This window comes from Mycetomoellerius zeteki, unplaced genomic scaffold, assembly GCF_001594055.1.
Source record: "Mycetomoellerius zeteki isolate Tzet28-1 unplaced genomic scaffold, Tzet1.0 scaffold35, whole genome shotgun sequence".
NCBI lineage: Eukaryota > Metazoa > Arthropoda > Insecta > Hymenoptera > Formicidae > Mycetomoellerius > Mycetomoellerius zeteki.
The window spans coordinates 3,251,668-3,263,796 of record NW_017257338.1 but is presented as its reverse complement, the minus strand read 5'-3'; positions in this window follow the sequence as shown (position 1 = coordinate 3,263,796).

The window sequence follows — 12,129 nt, the reverse complement described above, 5'->3', positions numbered from 1 at the left end:
CGAGTGTAAGTCGCGCAGGTGTAAAAGTCGACGAACGCGTACGTGGCCATGGGATTTAAAATATCGCCGATAAAGTTCGCTGTTTCATCGGGAAGCTTCGAGATCGAAATCGCGAGGTTAGAGCTATATCGGTAGATATGGCCTTACTAAAGCGATCGAATCAGCCATTTCAGAGTCGTTTCGAGCAACGAGTTAAGGACTGCCGAAAGAGAGTAGCCTCTTACCTCGGAAAGCGTCGATATTCATGGGCTTTAATGATTTTTATCGCGATACAAATATCTTTTCAAGCGTATTCGTAACCTGCGAATAAGAACATAATGTGATTCTTTAAAACGGTACAATTAGTTTATCTGTTTCTCAAATATTGAATTCTAGCATGGATTTATTTTCTTGAATCTTAAGAATGTTTTATACATGTTTTCAAAATGATAAAATTATAAAAAAATTATAGATTATTCTAAATCAGGTTTAAAAATAATACGACAAATTTGGTGACGGTTTACTATTTGGATCATAAGTTATTTTAATAAATAGTAGTATTTTTTAATCTGTGCTCTAATAAAAATATATGGAATTGTGTTATAAAATAAATGTTAAAAAATCTCGATTTTTTAATATAAGTACATTATGTATTCAAGATTATTTACGTAGAGTTACATTGCGATGCATGAACTAGTTGTCCAGTAAATAAATAAAATATTTATTTGTTCCATATTTTTGTAACTAATCAGTGAATCGCGATGAAACTTTGCATAAATTATTTTGAATATTTAAAGCATAATCCTTATAAAAGGAAAATGTAAATTTTTTAATCATTTTTTAAATTTTAATTTTTAACAATAAAAATAAATAGTAAATAAAATAAATAAATTACAAAAATGTGTTATTAAACCAAAATATAATCTTATTCACACAACTATATATATATGTATATGGTTTGAAGTGTGTAAATATTAAACATGCTTCCGAATTTAATTTTCTTTGCAGGAACTGTGCGTGTAATACATTCTTAAGATTAATTAATCGCGCGCGAACTTTGAAAAGATCATATTTTTACCCTTTGTACATTCTATAAATACTAAATTTGAAAATATTGTTAAAGTATCGGCTCAAATGAGGGCGGGGCGAATCGATTGATAGAATAATATCGTCTTACTTATTAAATCAACTCTCTGACTTTTATATTCGACATATTCTTATTCACACCTGCAATCCTTTCAATAAGTCTATAAAATCTTTAGAGATGAATAAAAACTGATAAAAGATGGCTTTAAAAGTTTGAAACTATTACTTTCGAATTCTCAGAGTATAATTATTACTTTCGGAAAATAAAGGATGGAATAAATCCGGGTTTCACTTTCACGATGGGAAGAAGAGAGCCGAGGTGCGCTCGGTGCATCAAAGTACGAACCGTGTAGTATCTGTACGCACTGTTGTTGAAGTGGGTTCGGCTCGCTTTCGTTCCGTTCGCCGTTCGGAGGATGAGCGGCGATGGCTGTGGCGGCCAGGGCGGTTATAGAGCCGTAGCAATCGCCATGGAAGAGGCGAGTACCAAGAGAGATGCCTCGCTCTCTCTCTCTCTCTCTCTGAGTAGAAAAGGACGAAGAGATAGCCAGTGCTCTCGCTCTCGAGAGGTTGATTGAGGTTGGTGGGTGGCCCCGCGCTCTCTCTTTCTCGACGCTACCCGGTAATGCCCTCTAATCACAGCCAGCCATTGACCATTACGGTTAAATACGATTTTGAGCGATCCCATCCGCGGCGGACTCGGCGGAACCGGGCGCGGTGGTGTCGGTACGCGTGCTACTTGCTCAATGTGGCGTGCGATACGGTGCATCTAAAGTTATTACATCATATTTTACCGTTAATTAGCGCGTAATGTTTCATAAAGGCTCCGGCTTAGTGATATAAATGATCCATGCGCGCGTACAGATTTAATTGTGACACATAAAATGATGCTGTGTAATATTATCTTATTGTGAAACCGCATGTTGCATTTTTATACGAAACGCGTGTCTGATGGCATAAATCTGCGATAATACAGATAAAATTCCATAGGAGAGAGATCATTGAGACATCGTGTCTGTGAGACGAAGTCACAGATAAAACGTTTATCTTTAATATCTAAAATATTGGTCTTTTAAATTTTATAGGATCGCTTCTAACGAGAGATATTTGTCATAAAAATCAATAAATGACAATTCGTGCTATCGTAAATCAACAAAGTCGTTTAATTACCTGGACAATTTCTCTCGTATTGCATGATCATATAACTTAACGACGAATGCAATCACGATAGAAATTTTCGATCTGCATTCTTGCAGTAGGCGGTCGCGCATTACTAATACTCAACTTCCGACAATTATTTTTCCATTTTACGCGCTCGCGTTTCTCCGGATGTTTCTCGCTTCGGAATGTTTCGGTCGAAGAAAAACTTGGCTGCTTCCGGTATACGATCGAAGTTGCGCCTTTCCATCTTCCCTCTCAATTCTTTTCTTCGCTCCTACGTTGAGGCATTCCTCTCGCAGGTACCGACGATGGAATGTAAATACGTCGCGACCAATAGGTTTTATGGTTATTGCCACTGCAACTCGATAGGCGAGGGCACAGTCTTCTCCATTGCCACGTACATACCTACGTCTCGTCTCTTCTGTGACGAGCCGCTCGCGAAACTTCTGCGACTTTCACCTTTCATGCGAAGGAACCACGAAGCCTCGGACAATGCCATCGATAGTACGCGTCGGTATTTACCAATCAAGTCGATTAAATGTGTTTCCGGCACTCGTACTTACTATCGCCGCTTTGAAGTACGCTTTTCCTTGACCTCTTTCATATGGAATATGATGGCTATGTAATTCTCTTATACGCCCATCAAGTAAATTTTCATTTACTTACGTTACGAGTTTTTATTTACGTTTATTTGTGTTGCAAGTCTAAAAAAATATATCTATACTGAATATTAAAACACGTGTTTTAATTATGCGTTAATTTTTGAGCTGTTATCTTTTACAACTTCGAAGATTCGAATCTTGCAAGAATTTTAGAAACTAACTCTGAACCTTCAAAGTTTAAGGTGCTTTGAAGCTTCGAAAATTTTGAAGTTCAAAGATTCGAAGTTAACTTCGAAAATTCAAATTCTTTCAAAGCTTTGAGTCTTTAAAGTTATAAAACATAACAGCCCTAGATTGATTTCAAAGTAGAATTGTCAATTTTTGGCAAAAATAAATAATTAAATATTTGGATGAATCAAGTTACGACGAGAACTATGAATATATCTCTTTTATAAGATGTAATAATAGATATCTTTATTTATTTTCGAATATTATTTCTCAGTATCTTAATTATAGCCACTTTTAGCATTAAAATTCTTGAAATTTTATTGCGAGATAAAAAAATAAAGATATAGATAAACATGAAAGGTTAAATAAATAGACAGATGGTGACATTTATTTGGTGTTCTACAATCATGTTCTGGATCGCGATACATTAGTTAGCTGGCAAATTCCGTCACAGATCCAAGAGCCGGATCAGCCCATAAATTCTACGCGCTAATTAAGAGATAGTAAACACCAATACACACCAATTCAGGACGTGCGCGCGCCCATACGATACCGTTAAGTTTTATCGTTTCACGATGATTCCGATGTAAATGCGAGCTCTATCGACTCGGAAAAGCGAACATCGATGATATTTACGAGGGATATGATCATGAGATGCAGGTAAAAAATAACGCACTTGACGATCCAGAGAGACGAACCGTCGTCCTCCTAACTAGGTCGTAAACATCGCTGGTGAATTTATCAGGTCCAGGTAGCAGGCACCGCGCGTACATGACGCATTCGCCGACGTTCGACCTGTTCTGCAACGCGGATTATCACGGAAATTGCGAAACTGCTTACCGCGCGACGATCAGCGTCGCCGGTGAGGCGTACCGCGCCGCAGTGTGGCGTCTCGGCGCAAAATCGCTCCTCTCGGGCGAATTCTGTGGTCGCGGCGGCGGAAACGAGCCGCGAAGATTACGGCAAAAACTGCTCCCGCAGTCTCTTTTACACGTGCTGCGGACCGCGCGAGTGGGAACGTACAGGAGCGAGTTGAGCGAACGAAGAAGGAACGAGTCATCGTTCGACTTTTCCGGAAAAATTCTTGCGCCGCGCGTGTTTCCTCTTCCTGCTGTCTGTTACTGACAGTACATTCGTGCTTTTTGCGGTCATTTCTGCATTCCTTTCTGATTGTGGTCTTAGTAGAGTATTTATCATATTAAAACATTTAAATTAAGATATATCGAGAGAAAACTGTAGTAAAAAATATTTGTTTGAATAGTGCCAGTTGGATATTTACTAAATGTAAACTTATGTTTATTTGTTACAAGAACCATTATTTAGTTTAACTTTTTTTTCATTTAGCAAACATTTATTTTGTGTAATTAAACGTCGTATTAGTACTATTCAAACAATTATTTATTGAAATTAAGTACCTACATTTTTTCTCAGTGTACTTATTATATTTATTATATTAGAATAATTAAATTTTTTTCTGGAACTGATATGATTAAACGTGGTTTTAATTGGCACAAGAGCAGGCGAATAAATAAATAGTTTATTTATTTACATATTCTTGTACCTGCAACGAAAAACGACACATACATATATTCTCCAGATTAATAAAATATTTCTATTATAAGAAGACGTTTTTTGGTCAAATAAAACATGAATACTTATTAATAAAAAAGATAATTATTATCTTAAAAACAAAAATATTATCTTGAGGTAAATAATTAAATTTAATCATAAAATTTATTTTACCTCCTATTTTTTTTTAATAATATCCGATATTATGAATACGCCCATATTTCTCCAAATATATATGATGATGAGCGGAAATTCGCACTTATTCGACGGAAAGTATTCTCGGAATTGTTAAATATTCGATTCGTAATCGCGGCGTGGTTACGGTGCGGAATTCGTTTTAATTATATAAATCGCTTCCTCTTCCGCGTACTTCTATGCGTGCTGTAATTTCTGCCTTCATATGACTCTTCCTCGAGTACTCTCACTATACGCGGATTACTCTTGTTCTCCTCCTTCCTTTTCTGCTTCGCACTCTCACCAAAATAAAATTTTAAGTACGGGTCTTGCATACCGTGGCTGAAGTTACCTACCGCACGAAACGCGTCCGCCCGCTCAACGATTTTACGGTGTACGATCTGTGGTTTGGAGCGCATCTCGAGTCAGAGCACGGTGTAAGTACCAATTAAAGTACATTTAAAGAGAAAAGACTTCATTATTTGACTGGCGATTGCGAGCCGTGCCCTATTTATTCTCAGACGAACATTCGTTTGATTTATTAATCAGGCACCATCTACTTCGCCAAACTTTCTTCGGCATTATTGTCATGCTTACTGCAATGAAGGATGTTATTGCTTCGCGAAAAGTACGCAATTGCTAACCATTCCGCGAACTTGAAATGTATTATCTTATTCTGAAATTCATTTCTACCTTCTTCTGTTCTTGTTCTTATCACCTTTTAAATATTTCTTTTAATGTAATTATACAATATAATAAATAAAAATCTATTTTGTTTCTATCTTGCTTACGTATCAGAAAATGTTAATCCTTAAGTACTCGCGTGGAAAAAGATTCTAAAATACATATTCTGTTATTTATCTATCTTCCAGATTCAATAGTAAATTTCATAACTCCAATAACACAAGATTGATATGAAACTTGATTGTACATAGATATTTCATATTTCTTCACATAAAATATATCTATTAAAAGGAGATTCGCTCGTGTCAAATTTATCAAATCAATGTAAAACATTTAATTTAAAAACTTTATGATAGATAATTATTTTTGCTTCTTCAGAGGTGTCGTTATCTTCGGCACCTTAAGAGAAAACTGGCTAATTTTACCGACGCTTTAAGCACGTGCCGTTGCGGCCGATAGCTCTCGAGTCGCTCCGTGGTACGTAAGTTCGACCTACCAGTACGCGTGTACATATGTGCGTGCCAGCATCAGGGTAACCTGCACGCACATGCGTACGCGTGCATGTAAATCGTTGCTCTATGTGAGTGGAGTTACCGCCGTGCAGCACATTCAGGACTATACGGCGTGATACTCTCGCAGCCGCCGTGTCGTGCAGCACGTCCTTGTAAGGCCACTTGCCCACCGGGTACGCGTTCGCGCGCGTACCACGGTATATCGCCTCGCCTACTAGGGTGGACGAGAAATGTATAGTGTATGCGTACACGCGCCAACACGTGGTGGTGACCACAGAGCACTGACGCAACGACGTTTGCTCGTAAATCGATTCCGAAGGAACAGACGGACATGGAAGAGGTCGTGCGTGCGGGAGCAAGAAACTGCGCGCGAGAGAGCTCGCCTTAAGCAAAAAAACCTTTCCCACCGGACTCCGACCGATTCGTATAACGACCGGTATTGTCGTAATAGGTGGTGTTATCGTTGCTCGATCGTTCGCGGCGGACCGACTGTGACTGCTACTCGAGGACGAAATCTGTTAAAGATCGATGTATGCCGAGCATACGAATGCGGAGAAAAATGTTTGGTTGAATTAACTGGAATTTTGGTGGAAAACGAACAATGTAGAATTCTGGTTAAATCTACTAGAATTCTAGTTGAGATAACCAACATTCAGAATTTTCTTGGTTAACTAATAGAATTTTAATAGATTTAAACAGAAATCTATTAGACTTAATTAGAATAATGGACCGCGCGTTCATTTTCCACTAGAATTCCAGTTAATTCAATTAAATATTTTTCTCCATGTATAGTAACAAAATGTTATATACAAACACATTACGCATCGACTATTAATTGTGACTGTGATGCATTGATAATATATATAAATACAAATTATTACACAGTAATAATTTGAATTATATCGTCATTTTATTATTACAGATTAATAAACATATGTTTGAAAGTGACAAATAGATTGATAGAGATAGAGAAACAAAAGAATAGGAAAAAAGAGAAAGATAAATAGAGGAATTTTGGATTTATCTGATATTTACACGGAAAGAATTTTTTCTTAGAGTTTTACTCTGAAAATATGATATTTGTGGGCCAACGTTGTATTCCGAAGAATTTTATATACATCTCTCTCATTCATTAATTCACAAAACTACAATAAAATATAAAATAAGTTTGATTAATTTTATTGAAGTTTATTAATTTTATTTATTGAAGTTTATTAATTTTATTGAAGAATGGTAAAAATCTTTAAAATATATTGTATCACAATTACCATATTTTCAGGGTAAATTTTAAGAGAAAAAAATTCTTTCCGTGTAGAAATAGAAGGAAAAAACGGTAGACAAGAGATTAATTTACAATGTCACGATACCGGAAGTTCTAGCATGGAGCTTGTTTGTCAAGTACGTCGCTTGCAATTCTCAAGAGTCGCTGCGAGCTTAATTGCATAATTTTGTATCGCGGCACCTCGTATATTGATTACCGCGCCTGGCGCGTGGATGACCGGTGAAGACAAATCACGCTTTAAGATTCTCATCGCCGCGCGCCGCGCAATTTCCTATGCTAATTTTCTTGCGGTTGTTCCACGAGGGACGTCTATTCAGCAGCCGTGATTTCTCCAAGCATCGTCGTGTCGCATCCAGCTGAGAGAGAAGAAGAGAGATAGTTCAAAGATCGATCGAAAGCTTGCCGATTATAATGAGATAATTTAACGAGCAGCTCGAATCGGCTTCTCAGACACGCGTCCGTCACGCATCAAGCGGAAGCAACAAATTAGATTCGGCCTGAAATGAACACCGCGGTTGCTCTTCGCGACTGATCTTCAAAATTTCCAGAGATATTTCGCATCGAGATTTTGTGAATTTATTATTATTTTAAGATTAAAAAATCTAAGATTATAATTGTTGACAAACAGATCACACAGGAATTTTTTAAATATTCAATTTTTTTTATTCATATCATGAGCATTCAGTTATTGAAAACGAGAATACATATTTGAACAGTAATTAGATCATTTTGATGATATCAAAATTTTCTTTTGTACAATTAAAACTGAAAAATATTCGAAAATGCAGTTACACCATCTTTATTTTATCGTTGACTTGAATCTTGAATTGTGTGTATTCAATGTTCGAAATATCGGTGTCACTGATAAAAGAAGGAATTTATAGTACATAACAATCTATGTATCTTCTAAATCCAATATGGCTTATAGCATACAAAATATATAAGCATAGCTAGCACAAGACTGCCTGGGCCAATGAGCATCCAACATAAAGTCGCCATATTGATTTAGGTACACAATACGCGATTTTTGTGTGCTGTAGCTCTAATCTTAGCTTATTTTTTTTTTTAAATTGAATGATTTGAAATTAGCATCATAGCAAATATGTGCGAGTGGGATAAAAGCCCTTTGCATGATCCATCGTCGTCATATATCGAAAGTCGATCTCTCCCATGTCCCGCGATATCTTCGGCCGCGGGCGAAACCGAAGAGATTGTCGAAAGTGAAAGGAGGCGAAGAAATCAAGATGGATCGTGCGTTCGTATAACGCAGGTTTTCTCGCTGCGTGCAGCACGCACCTTCCACCTTCTTCCACGTGTCCAAGGACTCGTGGTGAGTGCGCCGCAATCAATAGCATCGATAGCGAGCGTTTCGTTCACTTCGGTGATGACGAAGAAGACGAAAAAATAGCCGGCTGTGAAATATATTCTAAAACACGATTTTGACAAAAAGATTTATGTCGATAAGAGCAACCTATTACGATTGATAAGAAAACAATTATTTCTACAATGCACTCTCTCCTTTTGTCAAATATTATAAAAAAATACGCACAAAATACATATTCATGTTAAAATTAGAATTAAAAAAATATTTAGAATACTTTTACAACACTCGTTTATTTATTAATGACTTATTAATAATTTTATAATGATTTTGATATAAATTAATTACTTTTTTGTCCGTAAATTGTTGAAAAGGCATATATTTTAATCTTTTTATTCAATTCGTAATCTTACTATTTTATACCACAAGAAATTACATAATTGTGCGAGAAATATAACTCCACACGATGTGGCAATGCGTTTTGTTGCCACATTGTTCTCATAAACAACAGAGGTAATTCCGAGTCTTCGAAGTCGTAGAAACCAATACTTATGCTCATGTTATACTCAAAGTTGCCTTGGGATGAATTCCGTTATGTTTTCGTCCATAAAGCCTAACCGCTGTCCGTTATGTTCCAGCGAAAGAAGCCTTAACGGCGCTCGTTACAACAATTTCGGTGCATTGCCGCACACTCGGACAGTAAAGAGGACCTCCCGAAATCCAGCAAAGCGTAGATCTTTTCAGATTTTGTCAGATGTTAAAACAACACATAAACATGTAAAATAAATATTTGAATATCGCAAATTTTTCTTTAAACAATGAAGCACTATATCACTAATGTATACTGAAATGCTCGAATAATTTATAAATATTGAAATTAAACACTTAGATGCCGAAATGACCAATCAAATATCAATATACACACGAACGTTCAACATTTACATATTTAAGAAATCTTAACTGTCCAAATATTTTTCAAATTCTCAAGTGTATGTAGACGCAGTGAAAGGAGACGCAAACCCTCAAATACCACAGTAATGGCTTCGTTGAAATGTACAAAACGAGAAAGCCCTCTATCGGGGCAGCAATTTCATCGCGCGCATTCGGTCAAGATTCGTACCTCGAGTACCATCGAATTTCGTTCGACTCAGCGGGATTCGGCATGATAGATTCTCTCTTCGGAGAGCGAGAAAGAGACAGAGGTGCTCCAGATGCCGGTCGAAAAAGACATGCACACGCGAGTACAGTATACACGTCACGTAATCGCCGAGTCCTCCGGGGGCGAGAAGAAAGAGAGAAGGCCTCTTTCTCACCGTTCTCTGGGTAATTTTGTGCGCGCATACGAAGGATAACAACGAAGTATCGGTCAGAAGAAAAAGGGAGGAATCAGGAAGAGGGGGCGGCAAGCGAGTGAGCGGTACCACGAATTTAACGATTCCGTCGACTTTACGACGGCGATCGCGCCGCCCTTATTATAACGCGGCTCAGGCCGGTTTCGGATCGCCCTTGGGAGACACTCGTGCATCTCTTCTCGCGTCTTCCACGAGAGGCACCCGCGCTATTACGTCATTAAGGCGTCCAATAAACTTCTTTTACTACTTCCTCGACCGCCGCTTCTCACCGGTCGGTCGTTCAGTTCGTCCGCGTTGCGTCGCCGCGATTCCGTCCGTGACATCGCGTCGGTCTTTCACCTCCCATGAGTCGTCGCCCTCTTTCAAAGTGAATATATTATGAAATATCTATTAGAAAATCATCTACCTTTTTGGGATACTTATATCACAGAAAAGTAATTAGAAATAGTTTGAACTGAACAGATTATGTACAAATTACTATTTACGGAAACAATAAGCAAATACGTATAGAAATAGATTTTTATATCCTAACGTCGCGAAAAAATTTTCGATGAAATTTTATGCTGTTATTTTGGTAGATTGACATCATTTTGATTGGAATTACTGATTATGTATACGAATCTTATATTTTCTATAGAGATGTCTATTAAAAATTTGAAACAAATTTAATAAAGGTTATTGAAATGTAAAGAATTTTAAATATACATTATGTGATATTTGGTTGATTATTATCCTTAATCAGTTAAAATTAGAAATAAGTACTATATCGTAGTATTGGAAATATGAAATATTTTGTTGCTGATCACTTCGGGCTAAAGGAACCTCGCCTCGAACAACACTAAACGATGATATGCGACTTTGTATGTAAAGTCTTAGTAATTTTTAGAAACTGCAGTTTGATTTAAGTTTCTGTCGCAAGACAAGTATCTGGAATTTAAAAATGAACGGTAGAGTTGATATTTTCAACGATTCAATGGCGAGAACATCTCATCGTAAACACGAGATTTAATTTTACACAATATCAGTCTGATGTTATGTAATTCATGAAAAAATATCATTAAATAAATGTTGGAGATTTCAGTCGTTTCTCACAGTTTTATCGAGACGGATCATCGTGACGTGTTTATTTCGGCAAATTTTTTTTTCTTCGTTGGAAGATAATGAAATGATGACGTCGTGCCGACACAAGGCGCGAGAATAAGTAGAAACGCACCGCTATTCATAATGCGATAAGAAAAGGAGCCATTTCCCGATTTGATTTTTCTTTTTATTATTTCTTTACACACTCATTCGACAGTGCGTCGATACCCGAAGTGTTCTGGCCGGCTGCTAGAAAAAGTATTGTCGACCAACATTTCTCCGACGCGATGAGCTTTCGGCACAGCATCCCGGTCCAGACTTTCGCGGGACGTGTTCTCGGTGTGTGCTATTGACCTTTTTTCACTACAGGTGAGCTGGGAGGGGTCTCGGACAGGTAGATACACCTAACGCACGTACCGTAAGAAATCAAGATAATATCTAACGGGTGTTCATGGATGAAAAACGCTTTTTTCATTTTTTTATCTTATTTTACTTTTATGTAATACTTTGATTTGTATTTTTCAATCAATCTACAAAATCGTTTGATTAGATATACGTAGAGAAATATAAGTACGTTTTTACATTACAATAATAAAATGCATCGTAATATTGAGTACATCTAACGTAGCAATTACATAACTTTATTTTCATCAATACTATAATTAAATATTTAAAAAAGAAAATATCTATATTTTGCATCTTTTTATCTTATTTTACTTTTATGTAACACTTTGATTTGTATTTTTCAATCAATCTACAAAATCGTTTGATTAGATATACGTAGAGAAATATAAGTACGTTTTTACATTACAATAATAAAATGCATCGTAATATTGAGTACATCTAACGTAGCAATTACATAACTTTATTTTCATCAATACTATAATTAAATATTTAGAAAAGAAAATATCTATATTTTGCATCTAAGAAATGATATACAGATTGTGAAATAAACGGTGTCGATGATCGTTTACACCGGGTAAGAATATTTAAAGACTTGATAGCTATCGACAGTGTTCTTTTTAAAAAAGTTATTCACCCAGTATGTGGCGCGGCGCGATGCTGTGTAGATATGGTGAGAGTGAGCATAAGGTGCACA